Source organism: Haliotis asinina, chromosome 11 (assembly GCF_037392515.1).
Source record: "Haliotis asinina isolate JCU_RB_2024 chromosome 11, JCU_Hal_asi_v2, whole genome shotgun sequence".
Classification (NCBI taxonomy): Eukaryota; Metazoa; Mollusca; class Gastropoda; order Lepetellida; family Haliotidae; genus Haliotis; species Haliotis asinina.
The window spans coordinates 18,367,198-18,393,368 of NC_090290.1; the positions used below are offsets into that span (position 1 = coordinate 18,367,198).

At 38.8% G+C, this 26,171-nt stretch overlaps 1 protein-coding gene across 2 annotated transcripts in view; it reads left to right on the plus strand.

The window, feature by feature from the left end:
- The window catches only part of LOC137255974 (polypeptide N-acetylgalactosaminyltransferase 5-like), a 320,337-nt gene that overhangs the window by 26,545 nt on the left and 267,621 nt on the right, over positions 1–26,171 (plus strand). The gene's annotated exons all lie outside the window — the stretch shown is intronic.

Genomic DNA, 26,171 nt, shown 5'->3' on the forward strand with positions numbered 1-26,171 from the left:
AGGTGTTTCCTTATTTGTGGATGGATGTCTGATACTGCCTACCGAGATAACAATATACTCTCAGATATTTGTACATTCACAGACACAGCATAGACATAGGCACAGATACAATCACAGACAGGCATAGAAACATTCAGCGATAGACACTTCTGTCATTTATTAAGTTTTCAATAGTAGACATGGTCAGACCGAAATGCGTCATTATGATAATGCAAGAAGAGTACTGACGCATTTATTGCATAAATATAATGCTTGCATTGATTTGATGATTTACGGTATGTTCATTGCCAGAGTGAGTGAGTGACATGGGTTTGATGCCCTCTATTTCATGAAGTATTAGAGTATAGGAAATGAGTAAGTGAGTTTAGTTATACCCGACAATCTAGTGACCAGCAGTGGCAGCATCGATCTGTGAAATTAAAACCAATGACAATCATATCAACCAAGTCAGCGAACCTGACCACCCAATCCTGTTAGTCACCTCTTACGACAAGCATAGTTGCCTTTTGTGGCAAGCATGGGGGGCTGAAGACCAATTCGACCCCTGATCTTCACGGATCAAAATTATGTGGATGAACAAATTCTTTGTTATTGTGAGAGCAACATTTCAAGCAAACGATGAACAGAATAAGGGAATGAGGTCATGCATACATGAGTGGGGAAAGGCATGTACAGTATTATGGGACTTACGACTGATATAGCATTGAAAAGATGGTTAACTACACATTTCATGAGACAGAAACACTTACATGTGGTAACTGAGTATAAACAAAGGGATTCTGAAACGTGGTGTAAGAAATGGGTTTAGAACTGACGGTCATCTTGAAGAGTTGATGATATGCAGGAGGGATATAATAGCCTTAATCACAGTTGATTGATAGTTTGTGTTTTTTTGGTTTGTTTGTTGGGCACTGCAGCAGTGTTGGTCTGTAAATGATTAAATTTGGACCAGACAATCCAGTGATCAACAGCATAAGCATCAATCTGTATAACTGGGATGCAATGACATGTGTCGACCAAATCATAGCATGACCACCCAATCCCGTTCGTCAACTCTTACAAAAACCACAGGTTACAGAAGACCATTTCTAAACTGGATCTTCATGGGTTTAAGTGTTTTGATGTGGACAGAGCTTTGAGTTTTCATATCTGTAAGTCGAGCCTACACCGAAATGCTGTTCTTGCTGTACTATAGACATGGATAAAACATTGTTCTTCCTCACTGCACCTGTGAAGGTCCCGGGGTAGAAGAGGCCTTCAGCAACCCATGCTTGCCATAAAAGGCAACTATGCTTGTCGTAAGAGGCGACTAACGGGATCGGGTGGTCAGGCTCGTTGACATGGTTGACACATGTCATCGGTTCCCAATTATGCAGATCGATGTTCATGATCACTGGATTGCCTGGTCCAGACTCTATTATTTACAGACCGCCGCCATATGCCTGGAATATTGCGGAGTGCAGTGTAAAACTAAACTCACTCACTCACTCACTCCCTCCTCACTGCTCCAACTTCTCAATGCTAGAGGGTCGAGGGAATAGCCTTGTGGTTAAAGCATTCGTTTGTCATGCTGAAAGCCTGGGTTCATTTCCCGCTTGGCTACAAAGAGTGATGCTCAGATATTGCCAGAATGTTGCAGAACCTCACTCACTCACTCACTCACTCACTCACTCACTCACTCACTCACTCACTCACTCACTCACTCACTCACTCACTCACTCACTCACTCACTCACTCACTCACTCACTCAGAGACCAGAGGGTGGAGAGAAGTAAGACCAAGAACATTTCTAATCCCATTAGGGGAAAACATTTACAGATTTTAGATGATCTTTGATGATTGTTTTTCGATTGATTTCCAACACTCACAAGTCATCAGAAATTAAAAGTTGATGTACATATAGAGTTAAACTGGGAAATAGGTCTTACTTACAGATAGGATAACCAGGGAGCAAATAAAAACATGAAATGCGGTTATTCCGTGAAAAGAAGCCATGTATAATTTTTAGTGACAATCACCCTGTAGGCAGCGTTCAAAATAATTGCTGGCCATGAGGCCCAGTGATAGTTGTAATTCTGTCAGGCCAGCAGTTTCAAATATTTGTAGGCCCTTGTGGCCTTCAGTAAATTATATGTTGTTTTTTTTTTGGCGACTGGAATCTTTTGCCATAATTTTTTTTCTTTATTAACATTCAAGAATTATCCATGATTCATGTTACAATAATTTTCAGTTTCACTTTCTGTTATTTCAGTGCTTGTCTCAGTGCCATAGTCTTCGCTAGTTGATTTTGTAGAAACAGTGTGAAACTGTGAACAGTGAAATCTGTTTTGTTTACACTGGTTTGACTTAAACATAATGAGTCTACAGATTTCATTCAGGGCCTGCAGATTATAAAGCCTGGAGGTAGAAGTAGGCCCGAATGGCCAACTGACAAATTAATGTGTTGCAAACAGTTCCGGTAGGTTTATCTATGGCTGGAATAATGCTAGGAGCAGAAGAACAACTCACTCACTAACTCACCGTATTAAAAAATCTGTTCATCAAAAACTCCTACATGCCATCAGGAGAAGTTGGAAACTTTGGTGAAGTTTGATATTCAGGAACGTAAGAATTGGCAAGATCACCCTTCTTCTTGCTTGTTCTATAGTGATGGCTTTGGCTGTGTAATTAGTTGCATCGCAGGGTTGCTATACCATAAAAGTTCCAACATTTAGAGGAAATAACCCTCAGCGCTTAGACCAGGGAATGGTGACCATTTGATTGACATAAATCCTGTCTGACTGACGCGGTCCTTTATTAATGTTGGTTACATCTGATCCCGTTACCATTATGGACTGCAGGTGTCGGTTTCAAAATGGACAGTTGTACTTCCCGATATAGACCAAAGAGGAAGTAAAGCTGCTAATGATTGGTCGATGTGGGTATTAAGTAATACCGTTCTTCGTCTGTTGTCTAAAGAATATGGATTTTGCGTCAATATTACATAAATATGTTTCTCTTGGAAACTGAAGGAGTATCACAAACAAACCTGACCAGCCAATTAAATCTTGGACTTGTCGATGAGGTAATAAAGCATTGGCCCATGAAAGGAAACTGTAAGATGTTGTGGTTGTGATTAGGCAAAAGAGAGTTTTCTTGTTGGAATTCATGATTAAACATGATGTGCCTGGTGAGAGATGATAAAAAGTTAATAACTGTGGTATATCAAACCTTTTTAGAAGCATTATGCTTGTACTTGTTTGAAGTAATTGAAGTAATAATTGAAAGGGTATGTAGTATTTTTGATGTGTCTGAAGTAGGTCGTTGTCATCATCAGCCTTTTGGGAGGTGGTCAAATGGTCATCAGTCTGGACACTGACTCACTCTCTCCTGCTCATTCATGATCTACCTTCAGTCTTTGGCAATCTATAGTCTGTGTTTTACATTGTATTGTCTGCTTTAATTACTAGAATGTTTTCCTATTCCAAGCTAGTTTTATATCTGTGATACCCTAGTATTTTTACTGTCCATCATGACAGGTTTTATTCTTCAAAATTTATGTAAATACGTAAAAAATTTTCATCACAATACGGTTGAGGTATTGCCGATGTGATGTTAAATATTATCTCACTCACTCTTGCTTATTCACCATTGCACTTTCCCTTTCACCTACCTAAGCAGAAAAAATACCCACAGGTACTGAAAACAAAAAGATCAGTCATAGGTGGCAATTAGGCCGTTCAGCCAGGTATGATGATGTGATGTTAAATATTAACTCAATCATTCACTCTGTCACTCTCCTCATTCACCATTGCACTTTCCCTTTCACCTACCTTCTGTAACCTTCTTACTCACTGACTTGCCCTCTTTTCGACTCACCATTTCACCTTCTCACTCACTCACCCTATCACTAACTCATTCACTCACCCTATCACCAACTCACTCTTTCACCTCAGTCTTACTCACCCTATCACCAACTCACTCTTTCACCTTCTCACAACTGCAAATAGCATATGTCGAAATAACCCACATTGACCTAACTGGGCATTCAGTTGAATGTGTCATAGGATATCCAGAAAAGCATGTTGACTTGTAAAATTGGACAAAGCAGAAAAAATACCCACAGGTATTGAAAACAATAGATCCGTCATAGATGGCAATTAGGCCGCTCAGCCAGGTATGATGGTGGACCTCTGACTCACCTGGCATGAAGTGCATGTACTGCCTTCAAGCACAAGGGGGCATCTCAAAAATATGTTATGTGGGATTAACTTATTTCAATTGATATCTCTATTCCCCTGCCCGACAAAACCACAATCTGTGACACTTGTCCTGGTTATGGTTTTTCAGCGACCCTCTTCTCCCTGTTCATTTTTATAGTGATAGTGAGACTCAATGGTAGCTATATCCTAAATATTTTGAGTATTGAAGATGTTATGTTTTGCATCAGCTATCATTCATAATGAACTAAGTCTATTTTCATAATGGAAAATTAAAAAGTGTCTTTTGAAATACAATATTATAGCACACTAATTTGCGTAAAGCATAGGTCTGTTCATAATAAATCACCTTGGACTTAGAAAAGTAACACACTGCTCATTTCTGCACTAATCTTTCCTCAGTAAAGTTCTTCATTTACATGAGACTGTAGTTAGACTGAACTTAGTTTAAGTGATACTTCACACTTACCCAGTTTTGTTACATAAATTGTAGATATAAAGCAAAAAAAAACCACCAGTTTTTATGTCTATTTCTGACAGTACTTTAGTACAATGTAAAGCTCTAGGTATCCACAGCATACAACTGACTTGCTCTTTGTCGTTCGTATGTTTCAATGTGAAAGTTTTGTACACAGTTTCCATCAAGTATTGCTTAATCATCAATCATTGGATTGTCTGATACAGATTGTGGTCATACTGCTGAAATATTGCTTTAACATCAGTCAGTAGATTGTCTGTGCAAACTATTACTTCCTGACTGTTGTCATATCACTGGAATATTGCCATGACATCAATCACTGGATTGTCTGATCCAGACAATTATTTAGACTGTGGTCATATTGATGGAATATTGCCAGAACATCAATCACTGGATTGTCTGGTTTAGACTGTTATTTACAGATTGATCATATTGCTAAAGTGTTGCCATGATGTCAATCACTGGATTGTCTGGTCCAGACAATTATTTGCAGACTGTGGTCATATTGCTGAAGCATTGCCATGATGTCAATCATTGGATTGTCTGGTTCAGACTATTAATTCACAGACTGGGGTCATAATGATGGGATATTGCCAGAACATCAATCACTGGATTGTCTGGTTCAGACTGCATTTCTACAGAATGGTCATATTCTTGGAATATTGCCAAGTGCAACTTTAAACATTCAACAAACAAATCATACATGAATACCGCTTCACGTTTTGGAAATCAATTTTATGCACTGAGTCCACACAAACCCAGTTTATTGTGTTGTGAAAGCTATTAAATTAGACATATTATGTTGTGAACGCTATTAAATTAGACATATTATGTTTGAACTGCCTGAGCTGCTTCCATTGATTGTCATGAAACGTGCATTTCTGGGCTTAAACTATTCTGCAGGAAAATCATTTCACCTCTATGGTAGATAGATTATCCATTTATGGCATCCGTCTCCGTGGCGACTGTTTGAATCTTGCATCAGTTGAGGCTTTATGAGAAGACATCTACAAGGCATCTTAGGTATTTATGAGAATTAAATTTGTATAGTGTTTGGACTTGATCAGTAATACATGCAGCACAAAATATGTCAAAATCATTACAACAGCCAAGTCTTACATTGCATGTGTGAAGAAATTCCCTGCTAAGACTTTGTATTGATCTTTCCAAAGTAAACAGCCAGTGTCAAGTGAGGAAACTTGCTCCTGTTGAAGTATCTGAATTCTTTTGATTTTTGTTTCCAGAGTGTTCCCGGAAAAAGGATGGAGACTTGTAAATTGTTAAGTTTGCCAAAATGATGAACGATCCGCTTGCATAAAAATTGTAAGCCATGATGTTTTGTGTGTGTAAATCATTAATAAAAACATATCAAGAGATTAATTCTATTATGTTTGAAGTAAATTATTGTTTGGACAGCTCCCTTGTGATGACAGCCATTTTTTATTTTCATTTTTGTCTTCAAGAGAGATTATTTCAAGATACTGGTTTTGAAAAACATTTTACGTTTGAGGATTCTGGGTCACAAAAGGTCCGTAGCACCCCATGATTGTTTTTCAGAAGAGATTATCTGTCAGATTATAGTCATGAGAACTCAATGCTGGTCCCCCTTTGATGATATATTGTTGTTTTGAAGTTGAAAACATTAGGTTTTGAAACATTGACATACCTCTTTTAGAAATTCCATGCACTATGTAAGCGTCAAATTTCAAATTATCAAATTCTTATTTGAGTTTGTTGATTTTCAAACTACCATTTCCTTTTGTGCCTTTGCCTAGATAGACTATTAGACTCAATACAGCAAGCTGAGCTCTATGCATCACTTTTACACCAGTCAGTTCACGCTCCGCTTGAGCTCAACATCAGTACTGGAGACATTGCTGCCACCAAAATATGGCAGCAGTTACAGTAATCTTGAAACCTCTCTTCACCCCCCCCCCCTGGAGTCTAACCTGGATCTTCAGTGTGAAAAGCAAATGCTTTAACCACTGAGCTACTTAAAGCCTTCAACTGGTGGTGAGCTGTTACCAGTGTTAATGTAGGCATAAAGAGTACCACTGTCACTGTGAGGAGCTTGAAGTCAGTTGTGTACATGAGACTCAGTTTGTACTCAAGTTAACAAACAAATGCAGTTTAGACACAGGGTGGGAAGAGAAGTCTTCATTTGTCTGTAACATAAAAGTGAGTGGGTCTGACTTGTGAGCTGTTAACAGTGAAAGTATTGAGAGTACCACTATCACTGTGAGGAGCTTGAAGGCAGTTAGGTCAGTTGACTATGTTTGTATGGACAAACAAAGAATACAATTTAGACAGAGGATGGGAAGATCATTAGAGGGTGGGAAGATCATCAGAGGGTGGGAAGATCATCATTTGTCTGTAACATAATGGTCAGTGGACTTGACCAGTATCACTGTGAAGAGTTTGAAGTCACTTGTGTACATTAGCCTGCATTTGTACTCCAGCATCACAGTGACCTTGTGGGACTCTCGATCTGTCTTCAATGACAGAATGAGACCACAGGAAGTGATTGATACTCCGAGAGGGACCATAATCAATGCTACATCAATATGTCAGTTTGGGAGATGGAATCAGAGGAAATTATTTTAGAACTGAATTAAGCTGGCAGAGAGCTTTGGTGCTCATATATCGCTGATTGTTTTGGCAGTGAACTTAGATAAAGGCTTTCCTGCCTTGTGTTGCACAGTGATAATATCCATGTGTGAATTATTGACAAAGTACTGTGTGATATGATTTGAAGCTATCATGTAACACAGTGGTGAGAACATTAGCTGAACATACCAAAGACCCAGGTGTGGTTTCTAACTCTGATACAATGTTTGTGGCCTATTTTCTGGCGATCTCTGCTAAAATGTTGCTGCAAGCAACCTGGGACTGTATCCTCTCTGTCAGAAATTTATTTTTTTTTAAAGTTGATGTTGCACTTGCTTGTCAAAGGTATATATGTCATGAATACTTTAGATATGATACTGACTCATGGTGACATTTTCCCTTGACTCATGGTGACATTTTCCCTTGACTCATGGTGACATTTTCCCTTGATTGATATTTTTCTTGAATCATTGTGACATTTTTTCTTTATTCATGGTGACAATTTCCTTTGATTCGTGATGACATATCCCCCTGATTAATGGTGACATTTTTTCTTGATTCACGGTGACATTTTCTCTTGATTCATGGTGACTTTTTCCCTTGATACATGTGACATTTTCCCTGATTCATGGTTATTTTTTCCCTGAGTTAATTCATCAGTGATGTCTATGTGGCTTTGTTTCACAGCATTTGTCCTGATGTTGATTTCAGCCTGAATTTGTGCATCAGAATATGATCTTGAATCCAGTTTCATTCTCATGTTAATTCTGGTCTGCTTAATGTGCATTTAGGTGTGATCCTTGTCTGGATTCTTTTCTGATCTTTGTGGATTCCAGTATGATCATTGTGTGGATTCTGGTTTGGTCTTAATGTGCATCGGATTGTGATCTTTGTGTGTATTCTTTAACTGATCTTTGCAGATATCTGGTTGATCTTTGTGTGGATTTCTTTCTTATCTTTGTGGATTCCAGTCTGATTCTTGTGCGGAAATTGGTCTGGCATCAATGAGCATTTGAATGTGATCCTTTTGTGCATTCAGGACTGATCATCGTGTGGATTCTGGTCTGATCTTTGTCTGCCTTTGGATGTGATCCTTGTATGAACTGCAATATTTTGTGATGTTTATGTGGATTTAGGGATAATCTTGACTCTGGTGTGATTCTTGTGTTGTTTATGTGGATTTAGGGATAATCTTTGCATTGATTCTGGTGTGATTCTTGTGATGTTTATGTGGATTAAGGGATAATCCTTGCATTGATTCTGGTGTGATTCTTCTGTTGTTTATTATCTAATAAAGTCTAATGCATGTACACAAAGACACATGTGCATACATCTTTCTATATAAGTGTAATCATGACTGTGATGCTAAACAGCATTTAACCAAGCAATGACATTGCCATCCAGACAGGAAAAAAACAGGCGCTCTACCACCACACAGTTGAAGCTCCAATGAGAAGCATCAGTCCTCTCGCCAAAAGGTATTCAGTGTCTGACGGAAACAGGGTTAATAAGACAAGACTTGCTTACACATAACGTCCAGTCGGTAGTCATCAACACTCTGGCACAACCAGTTATTGTCAGTAATTACATATGTTCAGTATTGTCTGATGAAGCGGCCATTGTGACAGTGATCAATCCGTATCCCACTCACAACGCGGACTTTGTTGACAGAAACATTGATCCAGACTGCGTATGTACGACACGATCCATGGGTAATGTTACATTCAATTATTACGATTATAATTATAGCTTTGTCCACATTCAGATGCTGAATGTGTTGCTCTCAAATAAATCATTTTCCGCTTTTTTTAAAATGTTTCAAATGGAACAGTTCCCTTAGGTGCATAACACAAAACTTGATGGTTATCTAACATACAACCCAATGTATAATTCAAGAAGAAATTTTCTGTTTTGACTGGATGAATATTAAAATAAAGAGTTAAAAGATGATTCCTAGAAATTTCTGATGAGTGCTTTAAGAATTAAAGAACTTGTATGTCTCATGTTTCATTTTGATGTTTTTAGGATGGATAGACACAATGAGTTGATGTAATTAAAACATGACTGCTTTTAGAATTTGAGAACATGTATTTCTGTTGTTTGACTGAAATAGTGATTATATGTAATTAGAACATGATTCCTTTAAGAATTTAAGAACATGTAGGTGTCATGTTTCATTTTGATGTTATCAGTAAGGGCAGGGAGTGATGGGGTAGCCTTATGGTTAAAGTGCTGGCTCATCACACTGAAGACACGGGTTCGATTATCCACATGGGTACAATGTGTGAAACCCAGTTTTTGAAGAGTTAATTAACTACAGTTCATATATGCACTTTATAGTGATCACATTGCTTCAATAAGCACTTCCTGTCTTATTTCCATCTCAGTCTGTAGGTAATCTTTCTAAGCACCCCACTGACATGTCATCATATGAACTCTCACTGAACTCTCACTCACTCACTCACTCACTCACTCACTCTTCTGTTTTCTAAGGAACCAGGATGCTTATTGATGCAAATATCTTTTTATGGCGAGAACAATTTTCTCTGTAGAAAATAAACCTGTATAATTGTATTGACCATACAATATGGCATGCCTAAATGATCACAATCGTTTTTAAACTTTAAAACTCTTTTTATGCAAGATAGTTATTTACTTCACAAGACATGTTTAAACTTCATAAGATATATTTAATCTCTTCTTAGACTGGCTTAACGAGACATAGAACCTGTTTCTGTCTTGTGGGTTGTAGGCCTCATCTAATCAATCATACATTTTTGTGCATTCATACTTGGTTGAAAGTCCATATGCTCTTCATTGAACACTTCCACCCATTTGTGCACTATGTCTATCTTGGTATAGCAGAGTTCAATGCAATTGCGTCACCATGCAGTAATACAATTAATTTTTCTAGTTTATTTGCTTGTTTATTTCTTGTTGATTTGACATGCACCAAACACTATTCCTCTAGCAGCAGTCTGCAATTATTAGTAAGGGCCAAACATCTTTATTATAGGAACCATTAGATCCAGGTGAGGACTGGTCTTCACAACCACAGTTCTTGTATCGATGCTCATGCTGTCAATCGTTAGATTGTCTGGTCCAGATATGCTGCCATATAGCTGGAATATTAGCTTTCTTGCAAGAACCATAAGGTCCAGGCTCGCTATTCTCGAAACGTTCACAGACCTATGAACATCTTAAGCCCATTCTTAACACATTGGCTGCGTTCAGAGTTAAGAATTCTTTGGGCTACAAACATTTCGAGAATAAGGGCCCAGGTTAGGATGGGTCTTCACAACCATAGTTTTGTTAAACAGGATCTGGTGGTCAGGCTGGTTGACACATGTATGTCATCGTATTGCTCTTGTATCGATACTCATGCTGTCAATCGCTCACAGATATGATTGTGTACAGACTGCTGCCATATAGCTGGCATATTGTGGAGTATGGCATAAAACTAAACTCACTCATTCCTTATGTCCCCTGAACCGTGCTTATGGTGTCGCTCACTGGATTGTCTGGTCCAGACTATCACCATGTGGCTGTATGTTGTTAAGTGTAGCATTACACAACAAACACAAATCCTGGTTGATATAATGAGCACCACCTGTCTTTATATTGTTAAGTGTAGCATTACACAACAAACACAAATCCTGGTTGATATAATGAGCACCACCTGTCTTTATATTGTTAAGTGTAGCATTACACAACAAACACAAATCCTGGTTGATATAATGAGCACCACCTGTCTTTATATTGTTAAGTGTAGCATTACACAACAAACACAAATCCTGGTTGATATAATGAGCACCACCTGTCTTTATATTGTTAAGTGTAGCATTACACAACAAACACAAATCCTGGTTGATATAATGAGCACCACCTGTCTTTATATTGTTAAGTGTAGCATTACACAACAAACACAAATCCTGGTTGATATAATGAGCACCACCTGTCTTTATATTGTTAAGTGTAGCATTACACAACAAACACAAATCCTGGTTGATATAATGAACACCACCTGTCTTTATATTGTTAAGTGTAGCATTACACAACAAACACAAATCCTGGTTGATATAATGAGCACCACCTGTCTTTATATTGTTAAGTGTAGCATTACACAACAAACACAAATCCTGGTTGATATAATGAACACCACCTGTCTTTATATTGTTAAGTGTAGCATTACACAACAAACACAAATCCTGGTTGATATAATGAGCACCACCTGTCATCACCTGGTACAATCCTGTAATCAGTCAAGTCACCTTGTATGCCCACCTGATCTGTTAGGCCTCTTCTGACTAGATGTGTAGATTTGCCAGGAACTTATCCTGACAATACCTCCCAAGGGTATTGCTTTTTCCAAAGGCTCAAGAAAGACCATGCTCCATCATTTAATCAAAAAGTATTTTTAGCTTTTTTTGTGACCTTTCAAAGGACCTCAACTGGACTAGAAAAGAAATTCAGACTTAAAGTTTAAATGAAAATTGACCTTATTTACTAGATTGCAGATCGGTGCTCCTGCTTTCACAAAGCTGTTGTAGCATAGCAAATGTCGTACCTTCTACACTGTAAGATAGACTTATGATAGTCATAGTGCAATGATAGATTTGTGAATTGAAGCCCTGGCTGGTCAAATCTGTAGCTCTACAATTGTCGTACCTCCTATATTGTAATGTAGACTTATGACAGTCTTAGCGCTACGATAGCTTCGTGAATTGAAGCCCTGGCTGGTCAAATCTGTAGCTCTGCAATTGTCGTACCTCCTATATTGTAATGTAGACTTATGACAGTCTTAGCGCTACGATAGCTTCGTGAATTGAAGCCCTGGCTGGTCAACTCTGTAGCTCTGCAATTGTCTTACCTCCTATATTGTAATGTAGACTTATGACAGTCTTAGCGCTACGATAGCTTTGTGAATTGAAGCCCTGGCTGGTCAAATCTGTAAATTCTAATTGTGAAAAGTCTTGACTTAGATCGGCTTAGTCTGAACAAGCAGGTGAGAGAGATGAGTTACATGAAGGTCACACAGCTTATATGGACCCCATGTGTCCTGTCATGTTTTAGGTCTTTAAGATGTCACTCATGCCTGCTGGGTCCAGTACTGGTGTGCAAGTGCTTGGCTTAATTCGGGTGTGAAGAGGCCCCGAGTGGGAGGGACATTCGGTACAGTCACAGGATCAAGTCCCAATGCGGGCCCCAAGTCTATTATCACTGACACCTATATGGAACTGCAATGGTGGCTTGTCTCAGAGGGAGGTCTGTTTGCACTAAGTAGAGACAATCATATTACTGATGATGGAGATGAAGACCTGGGGCCCCTTTCACGAAGCAACCTTTACTATGGTTAACCTTAATTCCCATTCTGTAACACTGCACCAAGGTTACCCAAGTGACTTATGATCACCATAGTGCTTTGTGAAGGAAGGCCCTGGCTCTTTAACAGAGCCAGTACTGTTGTTGTATCTATAGTTTACAGACGCAAGAATATGATGGCTTGAGAAATTAGTCCCAGAAACATAATGAAGAATGTTCTCAGGACACAGAATTTCATTAGGACCTTTAATATCACTGTGGACCCAGTTTTCATGTAATCGTTTTGGGAATATGACTGACTTTGTTTTGTCTTCTTATTTACGATAGCCAGTGCTTCACAGGATGCTGTGATGAAGTGTACATTTAGGTGGGATGCAGATACTGTGATTTTGACATAAATGCTTATATTGAGAATTTAAAAAAAAATTTAGATAAAGTCCTAAGTATCTGCTTATGATATATGTACTTGGTGTTAATGAAAGTGAGAAAGAACATACATAACTGCATTTTTATGACAACCGGCATATCAAAAGAACAGCATGGTTTGGACTGAATGACAGCAGTCTTTTCCATTTATTCTTGGAACAAATTAATAACTATCCCAGACAACGCAGTCTGTGTCTCTCTCCCCCCTGCTGCTTTGCCGCCCTAATGGAATACCCAATCTTGGATCCCTTAGCTGAAAATAATCATGAACATTTTCATCAGAACATTAATGTAATTACTCTTCTGTTATAATAAGATGCACAATCAGTTAAAGATGCATTATGGGATATCTGATAAGGAGCACAGAGGAATTAACTTCTGTCTGCGTCTGATGTGTATGACGTCTGACTGTCTTGAACAGCGTCCACAGTGTATTCCTAAAGACTTTATATAGAAAATCATGTACTGCATTGAAAGTAGTTAACCTAATGTTAAGTGCCTTACTCCCATTGCTACTCCGCCGGTCATATTTATACCCTGATTAAGAATATTTATTGGCTGATCTTATTTCTTATTAACTTTTTTAATGTTGTGGAGGCAATCCCAAGATGACTGCTTATAGTGATATGGCCTTGAACTGTATATCATTAAGCAGGTATATGTGTCATCTATTGACCACAGCTTGGTGGTCTGTCGAAAACAGCGTCAGAGCAGAACGTTGTGGTTCATCTACACCCACACCTTATCAGAAACACTAAAGATTTTGTTTTTAATTAATTTTTTTATTTCCTGTCTCCCTGTAACAATCACCACAATACAGCCAAGGGACTGTAAGCTCTGATACAAGCTGGTACAGATGTGTATGAGGTAATGGAATGTGGGGTCTCGATTCACAAAGCATTGGTAGTGCTTTGATATTCGAAAGGCAATAATAAACTATAGAGTTATGACAAATGTTACTGTTCCTAACGCTTTGTGGATATTTGCCAGGGAATGTTTTTCTAAAGGTCATGACTAGAGTTAATAATGCATTCATTCACCACACACTCAAAGAATTCTCCATAAAATGACAATCAATTTTTTCGGTTTTATATTATCTAAACAATAAACATCAAAATATGGTGCGTGTTGGTATTGATTGTTCGCAGACAGCTGAGTGTGGCTGAGTGTGGCTCAAGTCTGAACCCACACTCACTCACTCACTCACTCACTCTGTTATCAGATTTGGACAAACATGCATAACTGCTTCACAGTTGAAGCATTTAAATAAAATGTTTAACCTTATCAGCACTGATAGCCATGCTGGCCTCAAAGACTTGAACCCTGAAGGTGCCAAACCTACCTCCTGTCACGATAATTTCAATAAGTTAGCTTAGATTTCTGAGAGGTTACCAAACATTAAAGATTCAGTAGGATGTAATTCAGATGACTGTCCAATTTTCCCCTTCTTGTCTGCTTTGAGTGTCGAGAAAACTTCATTATTACACAAAACAACAATCCTTACTACACATTGTGGAAAAAATATTCATACGAGTTTCGTTCAAAGACATGATGATATACAGGAATACTGATGGCCACCTTTAAAACAACACACAAGTCATGTTGACTGGATTTGTCATATTCACAGTGATGTCAGATGAGCAGATGTGAGTTCTTTACTTCCCACCATATCCTTGTGAGGTTGAGCTCTGAGGAGAGATTGGGCTGTTTGAAATAACCAGTGTACATTATGTGTTCTGCAGATGCTCTGATGCTGTAGTCTGTACCACTCATTATATCTTACCAGAATGTTAGCATTAGTCTGCTGATTCCAGACCACGTTACAGATTGATGGCTGATTGTTTGGGATCATTAGATGACTTGTGATATGTGAGAGTTTGAAACCAACCATCAACATTTAAAACTACATTTGAAATTATTAATAATTGAACCTTTTATAGTGATGAGTAATTGTTATTCTTTCTTGTTTTCATCTAAATTTTGAAAGATAGGGACATTGTGTAGCAGAGCGTTGAGTCATCCCTCAGGTGACATCCTTACCTATTATCTTGCTGACAGGGTTAACCTCTTAGTGTTAGGTATTACCAATCCGTTTCCACATGTGAATCCTGATGTCACATATGACCAGGGGAGATAACTCTCATTAAATTGGCTCATGACCAGGGGCCCGTTTCACAAAACTCTCGTAAGCCTATGATCTCGTAACTTTCCTCGTAGCTTTCCTGCTTCCTATGTTTCAGTATAGGAGGTACCAGTGCTACGAGAAAAGTTACGAGACCTTAGGCTTACGAGAGTTTTGTGAAAAGGGCCCCAGAACTGAGTGTTCTGTCTTATATTGGATTGAATTGCGGAAAGCTATATATAGGCTGTAACTGACAAAGTGATCTCACTTAGGTCATTCTCACAAGGTGTGTGACTTTGGATAAGAAGGTATGTGGTTCAAATCCTGGGATCCAAAAATGTTATGACTGCTACAATTGCTAATTGCATGTCTGTCCATTGTTTGCTCTCAGTTTTCTATTCCTGGAGCAGAACAATCAAAATATGAAATGTGACTGTCAGTCTAGTGAAATGCTACCATTTGAGGTTTTGGGTTATGAATTTTTATTTTTTTCATGACATGGTTGACTGAGAGTTTTGTTTCTGGAGCAAAATAGTTCAGATCAATCTCGTGTTGAAAGAGTACCTTATCTGGGATTTGGCCTAATGCTGAATAGCGTTTCCTTTTCTTCACAGAACTGCAGTTATCCACTGTCAGGTCACCAGAAGTAGGATATAAGTAAACTTCCAGATTGCCCTTGACTTTAAGAATATGTCATCTCCTGATGACTGTGTTTCATAATTTATATTTTTTATACTACTTTTTATACACTTTCTGTGCTTTGCTGCTTTTCAAAGATGTGATGCAACTTGACCTGACCATAGTGAGGTGATTCTTATGCATGCTAGCTGTGTATTGGATATTAGTAGTACTGCTGTACGTGGAAGGTAATGAATCGATAAGTAATGAAACATTTAACATCAACAGGCAAGCAAAGTCAGAATTGGATATGGTAGATCCTGTTGTACACTTTTTATCCAAATGATTTGTAATATTTGGCTTTTTAATGAGCTTTTAACTTTTTTCAGACACGGGTCACTTTTTAAAATAACAGAATATATGTTCAACAGTTTGTAACAGTTCCATATTTGAACTTCTGTTATGATTTTGGCTGAAGTTTTCCTACATATTTGCAAATCCCCCCATTCAGTCAAACATGTCGGTACTTGAGTTTTTATGCTTCTCTGTCCACAGTAGTGAGATTTGGCCTGTTTTAATTACCTACTTGGAGGGCTTGAACAAGTGATGAATATCCAGAGGGAGCTGTTTCAGGGAGGGTTAATGGTGTCAAGAGTCTTGCTGAGAGGGTCAGGATTGTTGATCTTGAGGTCAATTATTGGAGTTCATATCACTGAGGAAACCTAATGTGCATGTAAATCAGAAAGTATTGACAGCTTGTGTTATGGAGAGATGATTTCTTGTATTGTATTGCAGTATTGTATTTGTTACACTTTGTGTTTTCATTACGCAGTAATGTAAAATATACATGTGCAAGTTTGAGAAAAATCATACCACAAATACTCATGATACTATAATCTGAATTTTATCCAGTTTTTTTCAATCTTGTCATTCAATGACTGGACAATCAAGGGATCAACACGATGAGCATGGTGCAGCTGAGTGAGTGAGTGAGGTCACTTTTATGCCATGCTCAGCATTATTCCAGCTATATGGCAGCAGTCTTTAAGTAATCTACTCTGGACCAGACAATCCAGTGATCAACATCATGAGCATCGATCTGCACAATTCGGAACAGGTGACATGTGCCAACCAAGTCAGCGAACCTGACCACCCAATCCTATTAGTCGCCTCTTACGACTAGCATAGTCACCTTTTGTGGGAAGCATGAGTTTGCTGAAGACCTATTTTGTCCCAGATCTTCATGGATCCTTTGCAGATAAGGTGATATTTAGATGACAATTGACAGATCACATTTGTTAGTATCTGATACCATGAAGATGCAGGTTACTATTTGTCATCAGAAACCCATGCTTGTCATAAGATCCGACTAACAGGATTGGGTTTTCAGACTCACTGACTTGGTTGACACATGTCATTTTTTTCCCAATTTGTTTGGATTGATGTTCATGATGTTGATCACCAGATTGTCTGGTCCAGAATGATGTATTTACAGACCTCTGCCACATATCTGGAAAATTCCTGATTGTGGCCTTTAACAACAGACAATATGAACAGAAAAAACGAAACTTTTTTACTCTCCTGACATATGTTTGATGTAAAATCTCTTCCAGGAACTCAGATTTTGTTGTTTTTGATATTTCTAGTACTTTCCTTTTTCTATGAATCTGTTGAGACAGTATTATTGTCTGGGCATGCATGCCTATAATATCATAGCACTGTGACTGCTGGTGTTTGTTTTTTTCTTTGGATTTATGAAAATGCTTACCTTTTTCTAAGGATCTGTCTGAATAAATAGTATTGTTGCATGCTTGTCAAAGCGTAACGACTACTTGAGTCTCTGTTGCAGTATAGTTAGGATGGTCATGGCACAGACAGCTTGTATAGACATACCCTGGTGTTACAGTTTCCTTGAGGATTAGTTGTTTATGTGCTAGTAAGCAATCGACGGCTGTAACCACAAGGCTACCCCACGACCCATTTATTAGAAATGTTTGACATTTTACAGGTGTATGTTTAATATCGTTTCACCTGGATCAGAAAAGTGAAAACCAATTTCAAAATCATCATTTTAGTGTGAGCAAAGCCAAATCTACATTTATAAAATTGGATAAACGTATAGGAACTGCTATGAAGTTACACTGGTGGTTACCATGGTTGCTAGCATGGTTACTATGGTTGCCAGGTCTGTTTCACACCATTCCTCCAGTTTTTACATTATATTTTTGATGCATTTCTCTTGAGGAAATATTCTCATGACATGTTGAAAATGGGAAGTAATTTCGATAATGTTTGTGGAGGCGATTAGTGACTAGGGAAACAATTTGGTTTATCTGGATGAGAGATGAAAGGACGTCTGTTACAGCTAGATTTGAGTCCGAGCCTACATCGTATTTCCATTACCCTCTCCACCACGACTGGAGTGGACCTCATAACTCACACAACAATTGTCAAATAAAACAGCTGATAGGGAAACAGACACTTCTACAGTGGTGAGATACGTTGGCAGGTTTATCTGTTGGAACAGCATGAAACATACTGTGGAAGCAGAACAATGCACTGGACTAGATCAAAGTGCAGTTGTTGTGACTGAGGTGCAGTTGGAGGTGGCTGGAAGTGAAAGGGGTTTGTTTGGAAGGGGTTCTGATTGGAAAATAGGAGGAGTAGGGATTGAGGTGTGTGTTGAGAGTTAGGATAGGGAAGGTAGGATTGAGGGGTAGGGATTGAGGTGTCTGGAGGGAGTTAGGAAAGGGAAGGTAGGATTCAGGAGTAGGGATTTAGGTGTGTGTGTTGAAACAGGGATGATAGGGATCGAGAGAGGGGTAGGGATGTGTGTGTAGGGGGTTAGTATAGGGAGGGTAGGGATTGAGGTGTGTGTGTCGAGAGTTAGGATAGGGAGGGAAGGGATTGATGTGTGTGTGTATGTGTAGAGAGCTAGGATAGGGAGGGTAGGGATTGATGTGTGTGTGTAGAGAGATTTAGGATAGGGAGAGAAGGGATTGATGTGTGTGTGTAGAGAGTTATGATAGGGAGGGAAGGGATTGATGTGTGTGTTTAGAGAGATTTATGATAGGGAGGGAATTTATTGAGATGTGTGTGTAGAGAGTTAGGATAGGGAAGGTAGGGATGGACACTTGGTGTTTTAGGGGTAGGGATTAAGGAGATAGGTATAGGTGATTATTAGATCAGGTGGAAGATTGAGGGGTCTGATGGAGGTTGTCTGATTAAAGTCATTGGATTACAACTACCCTGGTTTTGGGTGTGATGAGCTAAATCTTTCTGTAAAGTATCATAAGTCTCTATATAGCTTTGATAGTAACATTTAAATTGAGAAGGAGCCCAAGTAAAATGGGAATTTCATGAAGAAATCTAGTCTTTGAACTTTTTCATGGCAGGGAGGGATAGGCATTGCTTAGAAACCACAGTGAATCAGACTAAGTGCCCTGAGTGAGTGAGTAAGTGAATGAGTGAGTGACATACGTGGCTATTAAGGGATGGGTGATAAGATATTGAGGAGATGGATTCTTGAGAGGACAAGCATTCATGGAAAGGAAGAAATATTCGGATTGAAAAATGCTGTTTCTGACGAGACATGTCAGAGATTGTATGTAGCAATGGCTATGTAGGCTTAGTAGCGATACTGGAGCTGGAACAAAGACGTAGATTTTATAAAGAAATGAGAAATAAGGAGGGACTTTGATAAGTTGAAGAATTCAGAAAGGTTGTAAGACGTACAGGAAATTCAGGACAAAGGTCCGGATTGTGATGGGGTTTGAAGATGTGAGAGTGTGGAGACATTGAAACAGGCATGCGATTAAATCGGAACAAAGGATAGCATGTTTGGTTGGCACTGGGAAGCTGAAATGTCGGGTGGGATTACAGTAAGAGGTGTTATGAATGGCAGGAAAGTGGAAAGGGCTTCAGAGATCTTATGAAAATAGGAAAGAACTGGACAGGAAATGAAAGAAGGTGATTAATGTTATTTGCAGAATTGTGGTCTCGGTGTTCTGGAGAGCAGAAGGGGCTTGGAGAGGGAGTGGATTTTGATGACTGTGACAGAGAGATTAGTTGACTTGAGAATGGTGAGGATTTGGACAGTTGGTGCTGGCTGATGGACTTGAAGACAAGTGTGTAAGGGTTAGAAACTTGGGAGGGGTGTTAGTTTAGAACTATCGGTGTTCAGATGATCGAAAATAATCAAAAATCAATTGAAAGAAGGATTAGAAATAACTATCGAGTGTAAGAAAAATATATTTTCGATTATTGGGAATTTTGTTTTAGTTTATCTAACACACTTAAATGAAGTAACCAAAACGAATATTCATGTGCAAACAAATGCTCAACAGTGTAAAGGTATGCTCCTCATAAGATGTCAACTTTACGTCCAGGGATTGGGAAAGTTAGGGGCCATGGGCCATTTTTCACATTAGAATGAAAAATGGCCCATTGAAATTTGGAATTTTATGATTGATGCAAGGGTTGTGGCCCATTCTAAATTCAGAAAATGGCTACCAATCTCCCAATTGGCCCATTGTGGAAGTTCTCTATCCTAATCCCTGTACATCCATCTCATTCTATGAATTGCCAATCAAACAAGCTCTGATTGTGAATTAAGAGTTGACATGCCAGGTGATTTAAGTCAAAAGTTTTCAGTGTTGAGTGTGTTTGTTCATCTTCTTGTATTCATGTTACGTGTGAATTGATCTTCAATAAGCCATGCTTGTCATAAGAGGTGACTATCAATAAACAGATTCAAACCAAGGTGACTATCAGGATTGGGTGGTCAGACTAGCTGATTTGGTTGACACATGTCATCGGTTCTCAGTTGCACAGATCAGTGCTCATGCTGTTGATCGTTTGATTGTCAGGTAATGACTTGATTATGTACAGATCACCATATAGCTGGAATATTATTATTATATGGATGTTTATGTAGCACACCACACAACTGCTACAAACTCAAGGCACTGGTATTTGGGGCTATTTTTTAAGTTCTGAACGGAGTATATAGCTGAACTCACTCACTTATGTATTCATGAAAGGGTTCACATCCATTAAAGGTTAAAGACCATCAATACTAATGATGTTGTCCTTCCATGTTTTTATTTTGACCAGCTAAGCAATCTGTCTGAGGCACTACAATGATCCTGTGGCTGTAGTGACAGTTAAATTAGGCCTTTCGCATCGCATCAGCACTGTAGGTATTTTGTTTCACCAGTAAAGACACCAGCAACATTTGTGTGTCACTCTCGGTGACATTTCCCAGCGGAACTGGCTACCAGACTGTCACACATTGCTGCCTCAATGAGGACTGCTGTAACAGGTAATTGGTCCTGTGATCAGGAGACGGGCGTTTCTACTGACACCAAGGATGGTGCTCAACTTCATCAACTGACCCCAACCACGTCTTACCGTATTTCCTGTATTGGCAGACATTTCTACTGAGACCAAGGATGGTGCTGACCTTCATCAACTGATTGCAACTACAACTTACCGTATTTCCTGTATTGGCAGACACTTCTACTGACACCAAGGATGGTGCTGACCTTCATCAACTGATCCCAACTACATCTTACCGTATTTCCTGTATTGGGAGACACTTCTACTGACACCAAGGATGGTGCTGACCTTCATCAATGTGCTGACCTTCATCAACTGATCACAACTACAACTTACCGTATTTCCTGTATTGGCAGACACTTCTGCTGACACCAAGGATGGTGCTGACCTTCATCAACTGATCCCAACTATATCTTACCGTATTTCCTGTATTGGCAGACACTTCTTCTGACACCAAGGATGGTGCTCACCTTCATCAACTGATCCCAACTATATCTTACCGTATTTCCTGTATTGGCAGACACTTCTACTGACACCGAGGATGGTGCTCACCTTCATCAACTGATCCCAACTATATCTTACCGTATTTCCTGTATTGGGAGGCACTTCTACTGACACCAAGGATGGTGCTCACCTTCATCAACTGATCCAAACTAGATCTCACTGGACTTGAAATTGTATGATAAAATCGTTTCACCCAGTAACCGTCCTACTACAATCACTTATCCACTTGATTTTGTATAAAGTGATTTCACCATTCATTCCATTTCACTTGCTTTATGAGTGTGTGAGTTCAGTTTTACACTGCACTCAGCAATATTCCAGCTATTTGGCGATGGTCTGTAAATAATCAAGTCTGGACCAGAAATTCCCCAGTGATCAACATCATGAGCATTAATCCATGCAAGTGGGTCAGTCCAGGCAGTGAGCATCACCACAGGAACCAGTTAGTCACCCTTTTGACAAGCATGGGTTACTGAAGATCAGTTCTTACTGGGATCTTCATCAGCCAAGTGGTTTATATATGCCTTACAGAATATCATCAAATATACACTCGTTCTTGTTAAATGTTCCTACCTTCCTTCTTTGCACCATAGTTGCTTCCACATCGCTGAAGTAAAACAATATGTCACAGCATTAATGATAGCACAAGTCAGTGAGTTTATACACTAAAATACAATCAGACATCTTTGATCTAAAAAGTACACCATTCCCTTTTCAAAATGATGCTGTACTGGAACCCACACTTGCACATTTTTCTCAAGTGACGAGAAATATTAATTCCTTAAAAATAGAAATGGTGACTCTGTTACCAGTGGTTTCTGCCTTTAACAGCATTAGGTCACGTGGTACTAGAGGACAATTAAACCAAGTTGCAGAGCAGCATTAGCTAACTTGCCTTTGCAGTGAAAATATGCCGATGAATTTCACTGTACTTCGAGTAAGTGAAATTAAGATGGTGAATCCTCATAGTTTTACCTTGCCAGTTGAACATTTGAATTTTAGAATTTTTTTCAACTTAGGATAAAAGTTGTTTAACAAATGATCATAATTTCAAATTCCGTTATTTATTTGTATTACATGGGGTATGCACAATAAGTGAAACACCGAGAAATAGAGTTGGTCAAAGTTAACGCTCATCACTTACTGCACGTGTATTTGTTAAACTGTTCCAACTACTGCACTTACCCCCTTGTAATGCAAACCAGTAATAACAACTTGAATCTATAATTGTTTGTTAAACTGTTAAATTCATCAGCAAACAGACCATACAGATTATTACTAGTCTATCTCAATGTCTCTTGTAGCTTCTGTTCATCGTGTCCTCGAGTAAAAAGGTTATGACATTTGGGATGAAGTTTACATTTAGGAGATAAACATCATGTGTTGGCCAATTTCCGGGTGTTATTGACTATTTGAAGCACGGGAATGCATTTGGAACCGACGGCGTCAGCTGGTTCTCATGGTAGCATCTGGAGTTGGTCATTTGTGACGTCATTTTAACTTTACGTCACAATATGATTTGAATGACGTCACCACTGTTGATGACACAACAAAACAATTGTTTACGTGTCAATACGCGGTGAATAGTCTTTCAGTTTCCGGGAATCTAATACCATTTAATCATGTTTTTCAACCAATCAGATTACAGAACACAGTAACTTTTGGTTTACATTGATGTTGAGATGGTATGCTGTCTTCAAGTCAATCCAGAATGATTAAATAATAGAGTGGATATTAAAACAAGTAAGTAATAAGATATTGTTTCTGTCTTGTAATTGCACATTTATTGATGGCATTAAGTTAATGGTCCTCTTAGAGGTATGTTTTTATGACATGAACCTGGTACTGAACTTTCAAAACAGTATTTATTTTGTTTTACTGGATTTCACCACTGAATGTAAATTCTGATGTGTTATATTAAAGGTTTTATTACATATAAATTTAATATAATTTATATTTAATGCTGTAGTTTCTTATGCAAAGCAAACATGGCTACGTTTTTTAATTGAACATACAAACCTACAGGGTGATTATCACTACATGTTAGACATTGCTTCTTTTCCCGAAATAACCGCATTTGAGGTTTTTGTTTGTTCCCAGGTTTTACTTTCTGTAAGTAAGACCTATTTCCAGGTTTTAAATTTTGTAAGTAAGACCTATTTTCCAGTTTTACTTTTTAGTAAGTAAGAACTCTACACAGCTTTTACTTCTTCCTAACTCCATATCAATATCAACATGTAAGTTCGGATGATATGTGAATGTTTGAAATCAACTAAAAAATTTGCAAAGTTCGATTTTTAATTTCCAAATGTTTTCCTAGCAGGATTACGAAGTGGATGCTCTAACTCACGACAAGGATGTAGGGGTTAAATTATCTATTTATAGTTAGGCCTACTGTCATTAAACTGATTTTACTAGTGCTTCAGTTACTGTTATGCAGCTTCTTTACATGATATCTAATTATCCATCATTGACGGTTTTTATGTATAATACAGGACTCCTCCTTGGTTATAGTAGGGGAAGTAAGCCCTCGACCATCGGTCGGAGAGAAGTAAGGTCTTGAGTGCTACAACTCTTCTCCGGAGCCTCCGATCTCGGATCTTACTTTCCCAACCGTGACCTCGGAGTTGTGCTGTATCATACACAGAATGTTACACAGTGCAAGGTACAAGGACGACAGCCTGATGTTTGGAGCTGGAATTGTGTTTTTCAACTATTGTCATATAGTTTTATAGTGTTAAGACCTGGACCCTCAAGGCAAATGTAGCACTACGACAGTCATAACTCTTTGTTAAAGTGTGGGAGTTATGACTGTCGTAGTGCAATGGTTGCGTTTAGGAACGGGTCCCAGATATGCCTTCAACATAACCTTTGGGAGGGGGAAGAGGTGGTAGGGTAGTCTAGTGGTTAAAGCGTTTGCCCATCATGCTAAAGACCTGGGTTCGACTCCCCACATGGGTGAAATGTGTGAAGCCTATTTCTGGTGTTCCTTGCCATCATGATACTGCTGGAATATTGCCAAAAGTGGCATAAAACCACTCACTCACTCACTCACTCACTCACTCACTCACTCACTCACTCTTTGATAATTTTCCTGGTATATAATTGAAGAAAACTGTGTGTCATTTATGCTGAAGTGGTTAATGTTGGCACAGGTACTATATGTGCCACATTGTTTGGGTTAACAGAATCGTACCTAAACAAAGTCAAAGTGAAAAAATGTACCTGTAGCCTAATGGGATGAGTCCATATTTATCAGCCTAAACCTGAAACCAGTACATCTTGTTGTTCCTGTTTGCCTTATGAGGTGTGGTGTTGTGTGTTATAAAATATTTATTAGTCATATGCCCATTGCATATATAACGAAACTGAATGAATTCTTATACAATGGTATGACAGTTCTGATCAAGAAAACTTTGTGAAATGGACTTGTTTCAGGGTTGTTGCAAAGGTCATGGTCAGTTGGAAGGTCATTTATTCATGAAATGGCTTGTAAATAGTTTCTTTCAGAATGTATTGGGGGGTTGATATGCAAATATATGTACTTGTAACACCACCGCCATTTACATAAGTTCTTTGATGTGACTGGATGTCCCTGAAGGTCAAGGTCCCTTGATCTTTGTTAATGTGTAGAAACACTTGTGTCCAAGGTAACAGATATATTAAGATTTATAGTCTGAAGAAACGTATCATCAACCTTTGTCTTATATCTGATGTTATTGTCCCTTGTGTACAGATTGTGTACACAAAATTTCAGCTACATTCATGAAAACTCGAAGTATTCGCCATGCATGCTAGAAATGATCATCAGCACATGGTGCCTGGTCACTGTAACATTTAACTCTCATGCAGAGTTGTACCCCTTAGTTGTGCAAGGATCCTGAGTGTGTGTCCTGGATCTGCTGTGATCATGCTTCTCGGTTTGTGAGCCTCATAACAATGTTCCTCAGTTTGATCATGGTCTTTGCAAAATTCCCACTAAGAGAAATAAGGTACAGATTGTAGGTCCAAAGTTCTGGATTCCATTTAATGCAGCCAGTTAAATTTTTAGCGTGCTGAACTGTTATGATTAGCATCATTTAGTGTGTCAAAGAGTAAGGCATTCCATTACCGTATGACCCATGCAGATCCGAGTTTAGAAACGGCCTACAGCAACCCATGCTTGTCGTAGAGGCGACTAACAAGATTAGATGGTTGACTCATGTCATTGTATGGATCCCAGTTGTGTAGAATCAATGTTCGTGATGTTGATCACCAAATTGTCTGCTCCAGACATTATTTATGCAGCCATATAGCTGGAATACTGTTGAGGACTGCTGATAAAATTACAAAGTGGTACTTACCTTTGTCTTTCCCTATAGCATGTTCATTCTGCTGGCGCCTTCAGCAACCCATGCTTGCCATAACAGGCGACTATGCTTGTCGTAAGAGGCGAGTAACGGGATCGGGTGGTCAGACTCACTGACTTGGTTGACACATGTCATCAGTTCCCAATTGTGCAGATCGATGCTCATGCTTCTGATCACTGGATTGTCTGGTCCAGGCTCGATTATAT